A 22,671-nucleotide genomic window follows, 5' to 3' on the forward strand; every position below is an offset into this window, starting at 1 on the left:
CTTCTTCCACTCGTAGCTGACAGTTACAAAGCGCCTTAAGGTCTACAAGAGGGTTTACAGCCCAGATCTCCTTTCATCTTCTCAGCAATCCTGTGAAGGAAGAAGTACAAGTGTCACATCCACTTTGTTGGTATAGTCGCTTAGCAAACTCAATCAAAGGGAGACAGATTCACGCAAACAGGGAGGGGCTAAGTTTTGAAAGTGAAATGTTCTTTTCCTTAGGCTCGGTCTCTCGAATGGGAAGGGTCCAGCACCCTGACCACCTTAGACATTGAGGTCCTGGCTTTCTGAAGGACATAGACCTAGGGAGGACTGCCTGGAAGCGGGGGGGGTGGGGGGGGGAGGGGTGAGTGACTGATCCAAGGTTGCACAGAATCAGGAGAGAAGGAGAGAAGGTTTCACCTTCTACAGACATTTGTAGAATTTTAAAAACATATTCTTTGGTTCTCACAACAACCCTGTGAAGAGGCTACTCTAGGTAAGGTTTTCCCCATTTTACAGATGAAGAAACCAAGGCACACAGGTGAAGCTCCTTGTCCATAGTCATATAGCTAGTAATTTTGGGATGTCTGGTGTTCCCGACCACAAGTCCAGCTTGTCGTTCATCTGAACTGCTCTCAAGAGGCAGTGTGTAGGAAAAGCAGAGGATGAGCAACCTGGAGAGATCTCAGGCTCATTGGGTTTAGAAGGGGAAAGGACTGTCTCTAGCCCAACCCTCTCGTTTTACAGATGAAAATATGGAGGGCCAGAGAAGTGAGGAGACTTGTCCAAGGTTGCAAAGGGCAATAACTGACAAAAGCAGGATTTGCTTCCAAATTCAAGGTGCAGAGGCTCACCCTTGCAGAGGTGCCTTCTTCTGACTGGGCCTCAGTTTACCCATCTTTAAATGACTTTAGGGGGTTGGACCAGGTGAATTTTTAGGACCCTTGCAACTCTAAATCTGTCATCTCTGACGATATTCAGCAATTGCTAATGAAGGACACTCTTGGGATGTCCACAGTTGCTGTTCAGATGAGAGCTAGTTCATTAGCTATTCTTTGCCACACTTCTCCAAAATAGGACAGTTCCAGTAAGTGCCTGATTCTTCCACTTGAGAGCCAGAGCCCAGGGTTTTGTCGTTGTTGCTCAGTCGTGTCCAACTCTCCATGACTCCATTTGGGGTTTTCTTGGCAGAGACACTGAGTGGTTTGCCATTTCATTCTCCAGCTCATTTTACAGATGATGAAACTGAGGCAAACAGTGTAAAGTTTCTTGTTCAGGGTTCCCTAGCAAATAAATGTGTGAGACCAGATTTGAACTCAAATCTTCCTGACTCCAGGCCTACCATTCTATCCACTAAGCTAGGTCCCACCTAGCTAGGTACCTTAAATACGTATATAAATGCATTAAAAACAAATCCAAGGTAAATGAGAGTCAGGGTGGGATCAGGAGATGCTTTTTCTAGGTGCTACCTGAGCAGGGTTTTAAAGGAAACAAAACATTTTAAGAGGCAGAGGGAAGGCAGTCGGGTGAGCATTCCAGGCAGGAGTCAGCCATACACAAACACGAGAAGCAACTGTAATTTTTGTCTGTGAAGAAAATGATCAAAACCCTGCTTGTGACTTAATATATATAAATCCTAGGTCAGGAGTCCTTAAACTTTTTCAAGTTCTAGACACCTCTTGTCAACCTAGAGAAGGCTGTGGGTCCCAAGAATAATGTTTTCAAGAGCATAAAAAATACGCAGGATTACAAAGGAAAACAATTATATGGAAATACGATTATAAAAATATTTTTAAAAAATAAATAAATTTATGAACACCAGGCTAAGTGTGAGATGCCCAAGGTCACATAGCTTATGAATATCAGAGGTAAGATTTGAACCCAGGTCATCTTGATGCTTTTTGTATTAACTAGATACATGCCCCCAAATACCCTTCCCTTTATGTCATGTAGACAACATCCCTCAATTTTTTTATGTTCCCCCCACCCCTTCCCTCACCCTCCAGTGGCTGAGTTCCTGCCAACCTTCACCACAATCTCCATGTCACACCATATCCAACAAGGAGACAAAACAAGCTGAATAAACTTTTTAGAAATTGAATCATTTGTGTAGGCGATTTTTATCTTTGTAATTTCCTTTTTGCTACCTTTCCCTCAAGGATCTTTGCTCTCTAATTTTAAACCACAGATTTCTGATAAAACAAATCAACTCCTGAAATCCATGTTGAAAGAAGAGAAGAGAAAAAGGAGAGAGATAGAATGATAAAAAGAGAGACAGGCAGGCAGAGAGAGAAAAAAAGAGACAGAGACAGAGAGACAAAGAGAGAGACAGAGAAAGACAGAGGGACACAAAAACGGGGAGACAGAAAGAGACATATATAGAGAGAAACAGAGAGAGATAGGGGGAGAAACAGAGAAAGAGACAGAAAGACAGAGAGAGACGGACAGAGAAACAGAGGGAGACAGAGACAGGGAGACAGAGAGACAGAGAAAGACATACAGAGAGATGCAGAAATGGAGAGCGTGACACAGAGGGAAAGACAGAGACAGAGTAAGAAAGACAGAGGGACAGAGAGAAACAGAGAGAGAGAGAGAGAGAGAGAGAGAGAGAGAGAGAGAGAGAGAGAGAGAGAGAGAAACAGGGAGGGATGGAGGGAGGGAGAGACAGAGGAAGAGACAGAGAGATGAAAACCAGGGAAGAAATATCAGGAAGACCAATCAGAGAAAAAGAAAGTTGATTAGCCAACCCATCCAAACACTCCAGCTATTGGTAACCCAGCAACATCCTGCACACTCACTCATTTGACCATACAGATGCCCAGCATCCCTCTGTTTTGACTGTGGTCATTGGTAGGACCTAAGATAGTAACTGCATTAAGGAGACAACCTGGTGTAGTGGACAGAGGGCATCGCCCAGGTTCAAATCCTGCCTTTGAGATTTATTAAAATTTTGTGATCTTGAGCAAGTCACTGCTCTCTAAAACTCATCTTCCTCACCTAGGATAGGGGATAATGCTGCCTAATGGTGCCTATCTCATGCAGTTTCTGTGAGAATAAGAGGAGCTGTTGCACTGAGAGTGCTTTGCAAAACATGCCATAGCAGTATCGGTTATTATTGTCATCTTGAAGCTAACAGATAACTCTGGGTCATGAGGTAGTAGAATAAGAACTAGAAGAGACTCACAGCTCACCTAGTCTAACCTCATTTTACAGATGAGGAAACTGAGGCCTGAAGAAGTAGAATGACTTACCCCAGGTCACACAGCTAGAATCAGAGGTGGAATTGGAAAATAGCTTGGGTTCAGTTCTCTGTCCCCTACATTCAATGTCAGAACCAGGATTCAGCTCTAGGTCCTTTGACCACATTACCTTCCAGTTGAATAAGAAATGCTAATCACACTCCCCACCCTCAGCCCCCACCCCCACCCCTACACACACACACACACACACACACACACACACACACACGTTATAGGAAATACCCTTTGGGGGGAAAAAAGAACAAGCATCTGGTGGGAAGCCCAGGTGTACTTGAAAGCTGTGGAATGAAAACTGAGGCTTTATGAGGGAACATGGCTTCTGGGTATTGTGCAACATTTCCTTGGGGCACAGCTCCAGGTGGAAAGTCTCTTTTAAAGGCTCTTTTCCCCTTTTTTGCCCTTCAAACACATCTCTTAATGACGTTTGCCATTCTGCACAAGGGTCCCAACTGTCTGTCTGAATGAATGAATGAGTGATCAAATAAACTAATTAATCAATCAAATAAATAAATGAATAAAAATAAATGCATGAGGGGCACCTAGGTGGCTCAATGGATAGAGCACTGGCCCTAGATTCAGTAGTACCTGAGTTCAAATCTGGCCTCAGACCCTTGACACTTACTAGCTGTGTGACCCTGGGCAAGTCACTTAACCCCAATTACCTCACCACCCCCCCCCAAAATAAATAAAATAAATGAATGAATAGATAGATGAATGGATGGATGAATGAATGAATGGATAGATGGATGTTACATATATGGGGTGCAGGGTGAAAGAGGCTTGGAGTACAATAGCCCCAGAACTGTCTTGGGGCTCTGTGAGCCACTGGATGAATCACTTAAACTCTTTGACCCTCATTTCTGCACCTGAAACAAGCAGATAGGAATATTTCCCTCACTGGATTGTGATGAGAATCAAATGAAATAACTAAAATGCTCAGCGACATTAGCTTGAGCTATTATTGTTTTATTAGAGGTCCCTGGGATGTGTGTGACAGTGAATAGAGTGCACAGAGTCAGGAAAACCTGAGTTCAAATCTGACCTCAGACACCTACTACCTGAAAGACCCTGGGCAAGTCACTTAACTTCTGTCTGCCTCAGTTTCCTGATCCATAAAATGGGGATAATAATAGCATCTACCTGGCAGAGTTGTTTTGAGGACCAAGGGCAATATTTGTAAAGTACTTTTCAAATCTTAAAGCGCTAAATAAATGCTATTATTATTTATGTCATTGCTAAGGATAAGGTTACTGAAAGAAGAGGGAAGTTAGTTAGAAATTACTTCGTGTGAGAAATGGGTAGTTGTCTCCTCTCAATGTGGATATAACAGTCAGTCATACTCCCCCTGACCTGTTTGTAGGACAAAGGTCTCAGATCCCTTCCTCCCCCGCTCAGGTTAGTAAGGTCACATGGTTCAAGGAGCCCGGATCTCAATAAGGTCCACTCCAGAGTTGTGTCCATATAAGGAAGTATAAAGTCCACTCCTGAGTTATGCCCATACAAGGAAGAGGGGTGGGAATACTGTGTTCTGATTAGCTAGTTTTTGCATGTAGATTGTAACCCTGACCAGTGATGAAAAAGGGGAGGATCCATTCGTGTTAGGGACTAGGGTATAAAACAGGGCCTGTGAGCCCCCTTTCTGGGCACCCACTAGCTGCACACTAGGGTGCCTCCTTCTCATGAGAAGAAAAAAAGCCTTTGTCACTTCACTGCTCAGTTCCTGAGAATTATTGAGAAGAGGGTGGATTTTTCCCTCACACTTCATTTTTCTTTTTTTTGTGTACATGGTTTTTCCCCTCAAAGAATGTGAGCTCTTGGAGGTATTTCACTTCAGGTGCCTTGAATAATGCCTTGAATGTAATTAGAGCTTAAGAAATGTTTGTTGATTGATTGCTTAGTCTTTGTGTCTTCAGTACCGAGGAGAGTTCCTGGTGCATTGTAGTAACATTCAGATAGTTAGTTCTTAGATCAGGAGTATGAAGGAATCTTTGAGGCCATCTTGTCCAACTCTCATTTTAGAGAGAGGGAAGTGAAGACCCAGAAAGATGAAATGACTTCTAGCATCCCAGATCTAGAGCTGAGGTTAAAAGAAACAACTTGAACCTTCCAAGAGTCTGTTAAATCTTCAGTGTGGGCATTTGAACCTCAGAGATTGGCAAAAGCTACAAATCAGGACTTAATTTATGGTTTTGTTCATTTTCTAGACTTAATGAAGTGATGAAGAAAATGTTAATAACATGGATTAAACTTTAAAGTGTATCATGCGGGGCAGCTAGGTGGCGCAGTGGATAGAGCACCGGCCCTGGAGTCAGGAGTACCTGAGTTCAAATCTAGCCTCAGACACTTAACACTTAATAGGTGTGTGACCCTGGGCAAGTCACTTAACCCCAACTGCCCCACCAAAAAAATAAACAAACAAACAAGCAAATTTAAAAAAAGAAAGTGTATCATGCACACATTCCACCCCCCCCCAAATTGAGAGACAGTTGTTAAATATTAACCAGTACATCCTTGCTTCAAGGTCATCTGGTCCAACCTCTTCATTTTTCAGATCAGGAAACTGAGGCCCCAACAGTTTAAATAATTTGCCAAAGGTCATGGAAGCAGTATCAAAAGCAGGATTTGAACCCAAGTTCTCTGATTACCAAACAAGTGCTCACTGAATTGGATTGGATTTCATGTGTTTAAAATTAGACCTTGTTGATTGTTGATTGGGAAGAACATGGGAAACATGTTCTTTGTTACTACTATGTAAAAATGAATAACAAAATATATATGATAGAAGTTCGTGGTGTCATGAACCTCTCTTCTGTTTTTTATGTGGTAGAATGAAAATTCTTGCTAATGTTAATTTAAATGACTGTACATTGTTGGAGGGGCAGGGCATGCTATGAGCTAGACTCAGATTAGATGAAATGGTAGATTTTGGGCAAAATAGAGTATGAGGTTCATTGTATTCTTTTCAGAAGAAATGTACAAGACCAATGTCCTGCCTCGGACATTGTGGTCATGTTTTCTAGGGGGATATTTATTTAACTCTTGTTTTGTTAACTAGAGGGAGACATGTGGGGAGGTGGGGGGGGAGAAGTCAGCATATTTGAAAATGACTATATAGCTATTTATGTACATATATACACACATTTATAAATATATATGGCATCAATCAATTTTATTTATATACCATATATCGTGTCCAACTCTTTTTGACCCCATTTGCCAGAGATATTGGAATGGTTTGGCATTTCCTTCTCTAACTCATTGTACAGATGAGAAAACTGAGGCACAGGGCAGCTAGGTGGCACAGTGGATAAAGCACCAGCCCTGGATTCAGGGATACCTGAGCTCAAATCTGACCTCAGACACTTGACACTTACTAGCTGTGTGACCCTGGGCGAGTCACTTAACCACTATAGCCCTGCAAAAAAAAAAAAAAAGAGTATAGAAAACTGAGGCACACAGGGTTAAGTAACTGGCTCAGAGTCACACAGCTAGTAGGTGTCAGAGGCTGGATTTGAACTCAGGAAGATGAATCTGCCTGATTCTGGGCCTGGCACTCTATCCACTTATCTACCTAGCATCTGAAAACACACACACACACACACTCACTATATATGTGTGTGTATGTATGTACATATGTAGCGAGTGTATGCATACATGTATATGACTATATGTAGATGTATATGCATATGTGTATATACACACGTGTGTTATCTATACACATGTGTATGTACACATGTATACATATATACATGTGTATATCTTTAGTGTGTCTGTGTATTGTGTGTGTTGTATATATGTGTATTGTTGATTGTCCTTCATTCTGGAAGAGGACCATGACATCATGAGGTGACATCATGACTCACAGTGAATTGGATTTAAGTGAGGAGTGCTGTACAAAGTCACCAACATCACTCTCTCCTCTGGAGCCACCTGGGTCCAGTGGCAAGATATATATCAGGATGACGGGAGGTGTCCCTGGATGTTTGAGGCAACCAGGATTAAGTGACTTGTCCAGAGTCCCACAGCTAGTAAGTGTGTGAGGTGAGATTTGAACTCAGGTCCTCCCAACTTCAGGGCTGGTGCTCTATCCACTGCACCACCTAGTTGCCCATATGTGTTGTGTGTATGTGTATTATGTGTACATGTGTATACACACACTCATATATATGTATATATATACACACATACACACACATATATGGCATCAATCACACTTTATAAAATGCCAGGCATTTGATTTGATTTCAAACATCGGTCCCTCTGGGCTGGCTACTCTTGCCTCTGCCCCCAACCCCCAGGCTTTGTGCTGGTATTCAGCCCCGGGGCTTCAGCTGCACTGGCTGGCGCAGAAGGGAGGCTTCTGGGTACACAGCCAGTGCAGGGGGGCGCTGCTTAGCAACGAGGGAAACAAGCACTGGAGAGTGGGAAGGAAAAAATGAGGCTCAGTAGGGGGGTGAGTGGGAGGGCAGGAGGAAGCTGGGAAAGGGAGACAGGACTGGTTTCTGCCAGAAATGGGGAGAACAAGAGAAGTGCCGAGATATTGGGCCTTTGGCCCTCCGAAGAAAGCAGCAAGGGCCTCTGGGGAGAGTCAAGCAGTATGAGGAAAGGGGGAGGAGGAGGAGCAGGAAAATCTGGCATCAGGTGGGGTGCCAGCTGCCCTGGGAGGGAGCATGACTTCTCTGAGGAGAGCCCCTAGAAAGGAGATGCCAGCCTGGCCCTTGACGTTGGAGGTGGTCAGGGGCTCGTCTGGATTTTCCAGGTTTAAACTGAAATGCATAATATTGTGCAAAGGGCACCTGACTTGGACTCCAGGGCCTGGGATTCTACTCCTGGCTCTGCTATTTATTTACCACCTGTGTGACCTTGGGTAAGTAACTTGTCCTCTCTGGTCTGCAGATGCCTCACCTGTAAAATAAGATCAGAGTAAAGGGCTTCTGATTCCTAAAATCCTGACAAGTCTGTGCTTGATGAGTTTGACTAGTTAAAATCTGGTACACACCAGGTAGGCAAGGCCTTGGGTTTCATCCAGAGGCAGGGCTAGGGGGAGATAGGCTAGGAGGGGCAGAGAACCAAGCAGGGTTCACAAGTAGGGACCCTGGTTAGTTTTATTAAATCAATGCACCCATTTTAATGTCCCCTCCCGATGCAGAATCAAAGAATTTCTGAGCTGGGAGGGTCCTCAGGAGCCATCAGTCCGGCCCTTATCTCAACATCGGCAGCCTCTTTCCATCTCACAGGCAGACATTTCTGATAAGATGAGTCTCATGGACTTCGGTTGATGTTTAGAACCTCCAGAGACAGTAACATACAAGGGGAAAAAAAAACGTTCATCTATCACTTAGGACATAAAATGGCCCATCCCCACTTCTGAGTGCCTTCCCATAGGGCTCCAGGGAGCCTTGCTCTGCTCTATAAGCATCTCTCAAGCTCCTGTCCCTGGGGGGGCAGTACAGCTAGTTTGGCTCAAAGCTGCCAGTGAAGCCCAGGGACAGTGACTCAAGGTACCCTCCCTCGCCCCAGTCATTCTGGCGAAGGCTAGTCCATTCTCCATTTCATAGACTCTAAATTCTGAAGGGACTCAGAAGCCATCTAGACAACTCTCATTCTGTAGCTAAAGAAGCAGAGGCCTGAAGAGAGGAAATGACTTTCTCAAGGTCACACAGAGAGTATCTAGGATTCAAACCCATTCCAAATCCAGTGCTTTTATCACCAGACTAGGCTGCCTTTCACTTCCTGTACTGCAATGGCTTCCACAGTCCCTTCTAGACCTCATTCAAAGATGGTTAACATGTCTTTATTATAGGAGCACAAGAATGGTAGGGTAGAAAGAGCACTGCAGGTGGAGGACCTAGGTTCAAATCCAGAACTACCACTTACTATCTATGTGACCTCCCCTCTCCGGGCCTCAGTTTTCCTAATCTGTAAAATGAGAGGTTTAGGACCAAAGAAGGCCCTCTCCAGCCTGAGATCTGTGACCCTGCGGTCCTAGACTGGAAAGAACACAGACTTTAGAGCAACTCGGCCATTTCCTGCCTTTGTTTCCTCATCTGTTAAATGAGGAGGTCAGACAGGGTGGCCTAAAAGGTCCCTCTCATCTTCAGATTGACCACCTTTTGGACACTTCCACAAAGAAGAATAAATTCAGAGCCAGGAGATCGGTCTTTTTGTTCTTGCAGAGTAGCAGTCTATCTCAATAGACATTAAGTTGAGGCCATATGGAAAGTGTGGGAACTCCCTGTGTGAACATTCCTTCCACTAAGGCAGGTCACGACCTACCAATAACTTACACTCTTAGAGAGTTGCCTCAGGCTCATAGAGATTAGAGAACTCACCCAAGGTCACACAGCTGTGTTTAGTCATTTTCCATCGTGTCCAATTCTTCACGACCCCATTTGGAATTTTTTTGGCAAAGATACTGGAATGGTTTGCTATTTCCTTCTACCACTCATTTTACAGATGAGAAAACCGAGACAAATAGTGTTAAATGACTTGACCAAGGTCACACAAGTAGTAAGTATGGGATTTTAATACAAGTCTTCTACTCCATTAGGCTTAATTTCTTTCCAAAGAGAAATTAGAACTATAGTTATTTTGTCAAAAACATCACACTCAATACCAAGTGATTCAGCAAGTATATACATGACAGATTATAAAAGGACTGTAAATGGCAAACAGAGAAATTTTCATTTTATTCTAGAAGCAAAATAGGGAGCCACTAGAGATTCTTGAGCATGGGAGTGATGTGGTCCAATCTCTTTCAGATTTTGGCACCTGTACAAAGGATGGATTAGAGAAGCAAGAGATTGGAAACAGGGAGACCAATGAGGAAGCTGCTCCAATAGTCCAGGTAAGAGTTGGTAAATTCATGAGCTAGGGCTGTGATTGTGTGAGTAGAGAATGTAAAAGAGGTTGTGAAAGTAGAATTGGGGGGCAGCTAGGTGCCGCAGTAGATAAAGCACCAGCCCTGGATTCAGGTTCAAATCCGGCTTCAGACACTTGACACTTACTAGCTGCGTGACCTTGGGCAAGTCACTTAACCCTTATTGCCAGCAAAAAAAAAAAAAAAGAAGCAAAGAAATGTAAAGAATTAATTGTTATTTGAAAAACAATTAATTCTTTGCAGAAAGTAGAATTGACAGGATGTTATTAAGAGATGGTATTAAAAGGTAGTGGAGGGGGCAGCTAGGTGGGGCAGTGGAGAAAGCACTGGCCCTGGATTCAGGAGGACCTGAGTTCAAATCCAGCCTCAGACACTTGCACTTACTAGCTGTGTGACCCTGGGCAAGTCACTTAACCCTCACTGCCCCACCAAAAAAAAGCCAAAACAAAACCAAACCAAAAAGGTAGTGGCACACATTAATACTACTAACATTCCCTAAAAGCCAACTGAAAGATGAAAAATAAGCAGAAATCCAGGCAAAACTTACCTCATACCCAGGACTCCCTTATCTCCCAGTGGTTAGTTTTTTCTCCCTCCTTAAAGTACCCTATTTCAGGCAGGTAATCCTTTGATGTTAACACTTTTGCTAAATAGTAAGCCGGCTGGGGCTGACTTCAACTGTACACACTGAAGTTACATAGGGACAATGAAGTAGGAAAACAGAAGACAGAGCAGCTACTTTACACCCTCAAATTTCATCAGATCTCTCAGTGGCTCCAGGATTCAATATAAAATCTTCCATAGGACATTCAAAGCTCTTTACACCCTGCCCCCTCTTCCCACCTTTCCTGTCTTCTTATGCCCCACTCCTTTACTCTTTGATTTGGTGACAATGACCTCCTTGCTGTCCTTCACACAAGAGCCTCCATTTTCTTTTTCTTTTTTTTTTGGTGAGGCAATGATGGTTAAGAGACTTGCCCAAGGTCACACTGATAGTAAGTGTCAAGTGTCTGAGTCTGGATTTGAACTCAGACCCTCCTGAATCCAGGGCTGGTGCTTTATCCACTGCACCACCTAGCTGCCCCCAAGATCCTCCATTTTTACTGGCTATCCCCCCATCCCTGGAAGGCTCTACCTCCTCATCTCAGCCTCTTGGCTTCCCCTGGTTTCCTTCAGGCACCTTCTACATACACGAAGCCTTTCCTGATCCTCCTTAATTCTATTGCCTTCCCTGTTGATTATCTCCAATCCATCCTGTGTATATCTCATTTGGACATAGTTGTTTGCACATCATCTCCTCCACCATACTGTGAGCTCTTTGAGGGCAGAGGCTGTCTTTTGCTTCTCTTTGTTTCCCTAGCACTTAGCACAGTGTAACACATAGTAGTCTCTTCTTAAAAAAAATTTTATTTCATTAAATATTTCCCAATTACATGTAAAAACTTATTAACAATCATATTTTAAAATTTTGAGTTCCAAATTCACTCCTGTCCTTCTTCCCACTTGAGAGGGAAAGCAATTTGATAGCAGTTTTCATGGGAAGTCATGCAAAACATTTTCATATTAGCCATGTTGCAAAAGAAAACACAAACAAAATAAAAATATAAAAATAAAGGTTTTTTAAAGTATGCTTTAATCTGCATTTGGAGTTCATTAGTTCTCTCTCTCTGGGGGTAGATAGCATCTTTCATCATGGGTCATTTCTAATTGTCTTGATCAGAGTAGCCAAGTCTTTCACAGTTGATCACCCTTACAATATTACTGTTATTGTGGACAATGGTCTTTTGGTTCTGCTCACTTCAGTTTGAATGAGTTCATATAAGTCTTTCCAAGTTTTTCTGAAATCATCCTGGTTATTGTTTACAACAGCATTCCATCACAATCATATACCACAATGGTTAGCCATTCCCCAATTAATGGGCATCCCCTTGATTTCCAATTCTTTGCCACAAAAAAGAAGCTCCATTGATTTTTTTTTGTAATAAATGGGTCATTTTCCCTTTTCTTTTATCTCTTTGGGATACATACCTAATAGTGATATTGCTGGGTCAAAGGGAATACAAAGTTATATAGCCCCTTAGGCTATATTGTCCTCCAGAATGGTTAGAGCAGTTCACAACTCCACCAAACAATGCATTAGTGTCTCATTTTTTCCACATTCCTTCCAGCATTTGTCATTTTCCATTTCTGTCATGTTATCCAGTCAAATAGGTATGAGGTGGTAACTCAGAATTGTTTTAATTTGCCTTTTTAATTCTAATCAGCCGTGATTTCGAGCATTATTTCATGTGGTTATTGGTAGCTTTGATTTCTTCTGAAAACTACCTGTTCATATGCCTTGACCATTTATCAACTGGCAAATGGTTTTTATTTTTTGTAAATTTGGCTCAGTTTTCTATATAGTTGGAAAATGAGGCCTTTGTCAGAGAAACTTGCAATAAGATTTTTTCCCAGTTTTCTGTTTTCCTTCTAATTTTGGCTACATTAGTTTTATTTATGCAAAATCTTTTTTAATTTCATGTAATCAAAATTATTTATTTTACTTCCTGTAATCCTCTCTGTCATAAACTCTTCATTTATCCATAGATCTGATGGATACATTTTCCCATGCTCCCATAATAGTCTCTTTTTTTCCCCAGGGCAATGAAGGTTAAGTGACTTGCCCAGGGTCACACAGTTAGTAAGTGTCAAGTGCCAGACTTGAACTTAGGTCCTCCTGAATCCAGGGCCAGTGCTTTATCCACTGCACCACCTAGCTGCCCCTAACATAATAGTCTCTTAATAAATACTTATTGGGGGGGGCAACTAGGTGGCACAATGGATAAAGCACTGGCCCTGGATTCAGGAGGACCTGAGTTCAAATCCAGCCTCAGACACTTGACACTTACTAGCTGTGTGACCCTGGGCAAGTCACTTAATCCTCATTGCCCTGCAAAAAAAAAATACTTATTGGTCAGTTTTCTGATGAAGAAATCAAAGCTATTTATTGCCATATGAAAAATGCTCTAAATCACTATTGATTAGAGAAATGCAAATTAAAACAACTCTGAGGTACCACCTCAGACCTATCAGACTGGCTAATATGAGAACAAAGGAAAATAATAAATGTTGGAGAAGCTGTGGAAAAATTGGAACACTAATGCATTGTTGGTGGAGCTGTGAACTGATCCAACCATTCTGGAGAGCAATTTGAAACTATGCTCAAAGGGCTATAAAGCTATGCATACATACCCTTTGACCCAACAATACCGCTATTAGGTCTTTTTCCTAAAGAGATCATAAAAAAGGGAAAAGGACCCCCATGTACAAAAATTCTTATAGCTGCTCTTTTTGTGGTGGCAAGGAATTGGAAATTGAGGGGATGCCCATCAGATGGGGAATGGCTGAACAAGATGTGGTATATGAATGTGATGGAATACTATTGTGCTGTAAGAAATGATGAGCAGGCAGATTTCAGAGAGACCAGGAAGGACTTATATAAACTGATGCTGAGTGAAATGAGCAGAACCAGGAGAACATTGTACACAGTATCAACAGTATTGTGTGCTGATCAACTGTGATAGACTTGACTCTTCTCAGCAATATAATGGTCCAAGATAGTTCCAAAGGACTCATGATGGAAAATGCTCTCCAAATCCAGAAAAAAAAAAAGAAAAAAAACTATGGAATTTGGATGCAGATTGAACCATACTATTTCTATTTTTCTTTGCTTTTCTTTTTTGAGGTTTTTCCTTTTTGCTCTGATTCTTCTTTCACAACATGACTAATGCAAAAATATTTTTAATGTGATTGTACATATATAACCTATAATCATATTGCTTGCTGTCTTGGGAAGGGGATAGGGAGGGGAGGGAGGGAGAAAAATTTGAAACTAGAAAGCTTATAAAAACAAATGTTGAAAACTATTTCTACATGTAATTGGAAAATAATAAAATACTTTTATAAAAATAATAAATAAATAAATACTTATTGGCTGACACTAAAATTCAAGGTACCATTGAATATTAAGCTTCATGACATATAAGTGTTAGGGGCAGGATTTGATTTTTTTATATCAATTTTTAAAAACTTTGTGTTCCAACTTCTTTTCCTCCCTCCCTTCCCACCCCCACCCCAAGAGCTCAAGTAATTCAAAATAAGTTATACATGAGTAGACATGGAAAACATCTCTACATTAGCTAGGTTGTGAGAGAAAACAGATAAAAACAAAACTTCAGATTAAGGAATTATCAAAAAAATGAGTTTCAGTCTGTTTTCAGATACCATCAGTTCTTTCTCTGTAGCTGTATTACAATTTTCATAAGTCCTTCAGAGTTGTATTGGATCATTGCCTTGTTGAAAATAACCACATGCTTCCCAGGAGATCATCTTACACTATTGATGTTATTTTGTATACACTACATTTCTCTCTGCTTCAGTGTATGTGGGTCTTTCCAGGTTTTTCTGATAGCATCCTGTTCATCATAACTTTTATATAGTACCTTGAACTTGACAAAGAATTTTCTTCACAATAGCCTAGCAGAGTAGGTACCATACGTTTTGCCATTGTAGTCAATCATCATAACTATTTCCCTCTATCCTATTCCCTTCCCACGATATTTACTCTATTTTCTTATTTTACCCTATTCCTCCTCAAAAGTGTTTTGCTACTGATTGCCCCCTCCCCTGCTCTACCCTCCCTCCATTCTCCCTTCTCTCCTTATCCTATTCCCCTCCTATTTTCCTAAAGGGCTAAATAGATTACTCCTCCCAGTTGGGTGTGTATGTTATTCCCTCCTTGAGCCCACTCTGATGAGTTTAAGGTCTTTGAGCTAATTCGTTTTCTAAATTTTTCTTCTTCCCTCCCTCACTCCTCAACTCGCCCTATGAAATCAAGCAATTCAATATATATCATATATGTGCTGTTAAGCAGAACATCTTCACCTTCCCCGAAAGTTTTTTGCTTTTTACATCTTAGGGGCAGGATTTGAAACTAGATTTCCCCAACTCCAAATCCAGAATTCTATTCACCATGCCATACCACATTCCTTTCTTCCACAGATTGTCACCCTTATTCAGGGTCCAACTCTTGAAGGTCTGCATAAAATCAGAAAAAAACTATTCAGGGGTTGAACCAGATGATTTCTACAATCCCTTTCAGCTGGCTATCTAAGACTGAATGACCTACAGTGGCTAACTACCAGCCTGGGTCTCCTAGGTCCCACTGCCCAGATAACTCCCAATGCCATGGGGCAACAAGAAATTTAGGGCTGTGGATTGGGAGCATGGTGCTTCCATAGCTTGTCCTTCCAGCCAGTAGCTTCTTCCCTATAACTGTTAGCCCTAAGCCCTCGGCTCTGGAAACCAGTAGAACCTTATACAATGAAGATAACATGTTCTATCATCGTCTATGGTATATTCTCTGCCAACAGAAAACAGATTTATCTTATGAGTTAAATATGAAGGGGGAGAGAAACATAGCATGCATTATAAAAGGAATAGTGAATATTTTTCATTACCTGATTATAATGCTAATCAAATCCCTTCATTTCACTGTTACCTAGAAATCTCTCAACTAGGCATTTTAAACTCTTCTTCACATTCTAGCCTCTGTCCTCCCTCCCCCCCACTAAACTTAATGCATATTATTCCCCCTCATACTCTCTGCATTTCAGACAAATCATCTGACTCACTATTCCCTCTGCTCTAATTTTTATCTCCTGCATCTGTCCCTGGCATCTGTCATGCCTTCTTTCCTTATCTTCCCCTCTTGGGATCCTCAGTCTCTTTCAAGGTGCCAATTCCTATGGGAACAGGTCCTTGATCCCCAAAGCTTTTAGTGCTCTCTCTCCCCCTTTACATTATCTTGTATCTATATATTTATTCGGTACAGTAACCCTTACTCAGGCTATCCCCATAGGAGATAACTCTTAGGAACAAATAATGTCACCTTGTACCTCATACATTCAGTGCATACACTGTAAACATGTAGTGTCTATCTTACTTTTGCCTTTGTGTACCCAGTGTCTGGCACAGACAGTGCTTGATAAATGCTTCTTGATTTCAGATTATTTTTGTATCCTTAGCACCCAGCCCAGTGCCTGGCACATAGTAGGTGCTTAATAAATGCTAGTTGACTTGCTGATTGTTTTTGTATTCCAGCACCTAGCACAGTGCTTGTCACATTTTGTTATTCAGTCATGTCCAATTCTTCGTGACTATCCATGGGGTTTTCTTGGCAAAGATACCAGAGTGGTTTGCCATTTCCTTCTCCAGTGGAGCTCAAGAAATGCTTGAAATGATTAAATGGAGTAAATGCATTGACACCATTACAATTTTTTGCATTCTCTTCCCAAAGAAAATCAGTAAACTCCATTCATGAATTAGACTCCTTTGCTCCTTGAGAATCTTTCCCAAGAAAAGCCAGACTGGTAAAGACATAAACTAGAGCCTACAGCTGTTAAAATATTCCCAAGAACTTGGAGAGTGGACCCTGCTTTCCTATAGGCTAAAACCAGAAAGATTCCCAACTCACAGCATCTAAGAGGTCAGCAGAAGTATAAGACAACTTTGGGAAGAGAAAATCCAAATAAAAGGAGACCCTAGAGAAAAAAAAACCTGGAACATGCCACCAAGTCTCAGCTGAGTCCAAAAATTACTCTGCTTCTCAGACATGGGGATCCAGGAGATTCCATGACATCATTTTAGATATCACTCCTGGAGTCATGGAAGCATATTTCTCTTCCTCATATCTAGTTTCTCCTTCTATAAAATGATAATAAAAATAAATTGATAGAAAACTTTGAAGCCAAATAGGATTTTAGCCTTTATTTAGTCTGATCCTTCCTTGTACAGAGGAAGAGACCTAGATTTGGCTTGAGCTGGAGAATATGTGACTTTGGGAGTGCCTTTGAGTTTACAAAGTCATATGATTTAACATGTCAGTTTTCTTTGAAAATGAGCAACCCTGAGGGCAGCTAGGTTGTAGAGTGGATAGAGCACAGGAGGACCTGAGTTTAAATCCATGCTCAGACACTTGACACTTAGTAGCTGTGTGACCCTGGACAAGTCACTTGACCCCAACTGCTTCACACACACACAAAAAACCAAAACCCCCCCACAAACAAACATAAAAAAGGAGCAACCCCCTCCCCCAGCTATGTTGTTCAAATGACAAATGTATATTTGCCCAAAAGACTATTATTTTATAGAGAGCTCACACAAGGCAAGCACTTATGTGGAAATCAGAAGAAGCAATACAAGGACACTTTTAAGGTGTCTCTGAAGAACTTTGTAATGGATTGTGAGACATGGGAAACACTGGCACAGGACAGCCCAGCATGACATGCCTGCATCAAAGAAAGCCCTGTACTCTATGAGCAAAGCAGAATTGCAGTACATCAAAAGAAATGCGAGATGTGCAAATCTAGGGACATCTTCTTCCTGAATATTCAAGTGGACTATTTGTGTTCAAACTGTGGTAGAGCCTTCTGAACTCATTTTGAATTGATCAGTCACGATGAACACTGTACATTGATCCCAACATCATGATGTCATTGGTCCTCTTCCATGATGAAGGACAAAAGACAATATTTGGGGGATGGACAAGATGACTTTGTAGTCCCTCATAGCTCTGAATCTATGATCCCATGATAAGTGAATTTCTAACCCTCTCCAACCAGACGACACATGGAAAACCTGTAACCCTTGACTGACAATGTATAAACATTTGTGATGATTGTTATTATTGTCTTCTAGGAAGTGACTTATACAAAGTCTCCTCTCTAGGAGGACATTTATACAAAGTCTTCATGAATATCACTATGTGAATGGTATGGATGGGCAGATGAGTCACAGTCTGTACCAGTAGAGGGAATGCTCACATCACAGAGATGATTAAAAAAACTATGAAACATTAAAACAACAATAAAACTCTCTGAAAACAAACTCCACAGCCTCAGGGCCCTAGAAGTTTTCAGGAAGCTATTCGCTTGTTGAAAATGTGCTTTTCAGAGCATGAATTTGCAGTTACTTATTGCCTATTTTGTATTTGCAAATACAAAGCTAAGCATCATTTCCTCGAAGAGAATACACACTTCTTGAGGGCCTTTGTGTTTGTGTATTATTCCTAGCACCCAGGGTGGTAATTGGCATACAGTAGGAGCTTAATGAATGCTCTGTTGGCTAACTGACTGAATCATGACTAACCTATGTTACCCCCAGACTCCATGGGAGAGTCATGATGACCCAAAGGCCAAATCAAAACCTTTTCTTTGGAATTTAAAATTCACAACCCACTTCCAAATTACCTTTTCAGGCTCCTGTGACATGGTGCTTTCACACTTATCCTATGTTCCAGCTAGGGGTGTGCTGGGAAATGTTTGACAGCTGTTCTCCAGAAAAAGAAAAAAAAAGTAGATGACACTCTTTCAAGTTGAATCTTCATTACTAATATTTCTGTCCATCACTTTCTTAAGTCTAGGAAATCACCAAAACAATAAATAAAGCCTTTACTTCTAGCCTTTGTCTACTTCCAAGGCGTACATGTTCACACTGAAAATTTAACAGTTGACTCTTGTAAGCTCGTGTGAGCTGACTCCAGCACACTACTGGTTCCAGCCAAATTGACTTTCTTAAAGTTCCTCAATCATGATAATCCATCTTCTGCCTCAGTGCCTTTGCACAGGCTGACCCTCATTCCTGGAATATATCCTTCCTCATTATGCCCCCCACACACACACACCTGAGAACTCCAGTTTCTTTCAAAGCTCAGCTTCAGAGCTGTCTTCTATTTGAGACCTTTCTTGATCCCCTGAGCTGCTAGTCCCTCCCTCAGCACGCACACACACACACACACACACACACACACACACACACACACACACACATTTTGTCTTCCCTTTTGTACATTTGTCTAAATGTACATGATGTTGTCCCTGTTACAATATAAGCTTCTGGGGGATAGGGATGGTGTCATTTATACTCTTTGCCTAGTTCTTAGCACAAAGTAGGTCCTTAATAAATATGGCAGATCTGTTGTATCCCAGTAGAATATAACTTCATTGAGGGCAAAAATTCTTTTGTTTTTATATCCCCAGACCTAGAATGGTGCTTGGCCCACAGTAGGAAAGAATATGTCCCCAAGCTGTTGAAAAGAAATGTTTGTACTCTTGTTCATGTTATATGATAGAAGTAAAAATCCCTCTGTAAAAGCTAATTAATGTTAAGGGGTTAAATGGAATGGAATGCCAGTAAATTAGTGGCATCTAATGTGGAGAAAAACACCACTGGTGGGGGCTCAAGCAGTAGAGGCACACAAAACCCCTCAGGGTGGCCCTAGAATCCTGAAGGGTGTATCCATTAACAAATGATTTAATTGTGTTGAATGAAGAGTAGTGAACAATTCTCTTCAGAAGTTGGGGTTTCTGTGGCTGCCCTATTTGCTTGAGTACCCAGGAAAGAAAGAAGGGATCCACACAAGGCACATTTTGATGTGTGTGTGTGTGTGTGTGTGTGTGTGTGTGTGTGTGTGTGTGTGTGTGTGTGTGTAAGGGGGTAATGAGACACAGCCTTTGCAAAATGGCATTTGGTTCCTTGGAGTTCACACTTAAAGCATTGGTGATTGTCCAAACCTTTTGCAAACCTGAGGCTTTTTTGGTGAAGGGATTGAGGGTCCCTGTTTCAATCCAGTCACCCTTGAAGGAGGCTTTTGGCCAATAAAAGCATGGAGATTCAGCAAAATTCCTCCCAGAGATGCCTCTTCTGATGGCCTCTGAGAAAATGACTTGGCAGTAATCATATCACTCCTCCCTGCAGGGCTTTTCTTCTTCTCACACCCTTATTCTATTCCAGGGGAAATCAAGCATTCCATCTGCCATCAGAAAGCTCCCTCCTTATTTAATTTAATTAATAAGCAAGATAAAACTTTTCCAGCTGAGTCAGCCATTTTCCTCTTGAGTGATTGACTACTGTCTCTTTGTCAAAAGAGAGCTTTCCTCTATTTTACAACTCCATTCCCAGACTTTTTGTCTTTTGGTTGATTTAAAACAGGAAGAAAATGAGCTCCCATCATCCACCTGCCTTTCCTGTACATGTATTCCCACACTACCCAGGTCAGTGTGACTGCTTTAGACCGTGGCACTCTCTGTGACCCCACAGGACCAAGGCTGCCTTTGGAATTCTAGGCCAGAGAGCAGGAAGCAGAGCCAAACGGCTCGGCATCGTCCAAGTTTGCATTCACTCCCCCACCCCCACCAAATCAGGCATTCAGTGATGGAGGAGAGATAAAGTGACAGATTTCTCCTTTCTCTCAGCCATGATTGACTCCCTTATAAGGACAAACTATGCTACTTGGAGCCTTTCCCCCTGGGGTCCAGTGAAGAGTTCTCACACAGAGGACCCGGGCCACAGGACCTCTTCCCCAAGTGGGGTTTGTGAAGATCAAAGGAGATTCTCAGGAAGACAAAAGTATTCCTTTTGAAGGGTGAATCTGGCTGTTGCCCTTTCTTAACTATATTCCCAAGGGCAGACGTATTGATTTCTGTCTCCCGTGGTAATGATGATAAATTTGCCCAGGACAACATCCCCATCATCCATGGAAGGCACTCACTCTGGAAATAGAGATAACCCCCTTACCTGGTGACATTAGTCATTAGTCAGCTTCCACTCAAACCACACAGTGGGAAGTTCAATGTCTCTTATCTCATGCACACACTTGTCTTATTATGTCTTACCAGAGTGGAGAAAATTATGAAAAGGAATCCTTAATGTATCCAAGTCTTTTGTTTTAATCCCTGATATGGTTTTGTCAGGGAGAGCGCCGATGATAGAGAAAGCTGAAGGATGGGTGAGATATAAAAACACCAAGCTGGAGTAGAAAGAGAATTATACTGAAGGGCACCATCCATTCAATTTAATTCAACAATCATTCATTAAGTAAGTACCTACTATGTGCCAAGACTTTGCTAGGTGCTTGGATTAGAAAGCAAAAAACAAAAGAGCTTTGACCTTTAAGGAATCGATAGTTTACAATTTATTTAATTTACCTCTGCTGATCATTTTCTTTCAATGACCTGAGTGCAAATCCGGCCTCAGACACTTGATGTTTGTTTACTAGCTGTGTGACCCTGGGCAAGTCACTTAACTCTCATTGCCCCCCCCCAAAAAAAAAAGACAATACTTAAACAATCCTAGGGCTTTTTGTTTCTTGGAATAAGTGAGCAATGAAGCTGATAACTCATCCCATAATCTCTCAGTCACCCTTCCCTCGGCCCCATATTTTGGGGCTGGATGGCTCCTCCTCTCATACTACCTTACTATACAGAGCATACAGCTATCAAATTTCTGATGTTCTACTCTTTCAGAAACATTAGTCCATTTCCAATATGGCAAGAAGAGCCAGGTTGTACCCACACCCCTGATAGTGCTATTCTTTTAGGTATTTATCAACAACATGGTGGCTGGCTTTGGAGCCCAAGGATTTGAGTTCGAATCCCAGCTATGTTACTTACTCCTTATCTCAACTCAGGCAAATCATCCCACCTCTCTGTGCCTCAGAATGATTAGACTAGATACCCTCTGAGGTCTCTAACAGTTCTAAGCTGAAGAGAGTCATTATTCACAGAGTATACTACTGGCCTAGCATCTTGATTGGAGGGTCCCCAAAAAGAATAAGATGGGGGGAAACTTTCTTCAAAGGACTCAGAGTTTGATTGGAAGCACTTAACACATAGTTGACATCAGAAGGAAGTGACTGAGGCTAATTATTAGGCAAATGTTTCTTGAGAGACAGCTTCAAATGGTCCATGTCTCATAGGGAATCTTAAAAGACTGAATTAACCAGACTTCGTGCACTGGGAGACAATGTAGGGCCATAGGAGGAGCAGAAGTAGGGGATGTGGGGCCTCTGCTCCCCTGCCCATCTCTGAGAAGTGAGCCATGGGAGAAGTGAGAGGGATGCTATGTACACACACATAGTGTTCAATACTTCCAGGTCTGTGGTCTCATGTTCACAAGTACCACACTGTCTCTTTTTCTGTGACTCATCCATGTTCACCCATCATTTTGAGGGCCATCCAGAGCTCTTTGAATACTGCCTGGGTGTCAGTTGAGCACACAGTGCTTCCCATTGGTCATCATGCCCTGCCCTTGCTAGGTGGGAGCATGAGGTAGTGGAGAGGGCACTTTGACTACAAGACATCTGGCATGTATGAACTGTAAGACCTTGGACAAATCACTTTACCTTGGTTTCATCAGCTATAAAATGAGTTGGGCTTCTAAGATCCCTTCCAGCTCAAAAATCTAGATTTTAGGATGCTTTCTGGCCATATATCTCTCTGATAACATTCTTTCTACCACTTTTCTGGCATAGCCTTTCCCCTGTAATGTGTTGCAGCCTGTTCCCACACACCACATGCTTCCTCACTGCCCTGTATGACTTCCAACTTAAATTCTTTGGAGACTGGGGCATTGCATGACTCACAGCTATACAGTAGCACTGGAAGTCTATAGGTGCAAAAAGATCGGTCTATGTTTCAAAGTGTATGTGTGCATATATATCTCATCATATAT

This window comes from Dromiciops gliroides, chromosome 5 (assembly GCF_019393635.1).
Source record: "Dromiciops gliroides isolate mDroGli1 chromosome 5, mDroGli1.pri, whole genome shotgun sequence".
Classification (NCBI taxonomy): Eukaryota; Metazoa; Chordata; class Mammalia; order Microbiotheria; family Microbiotheriidae; genus Dromiciops; species Dromiciops gliroides.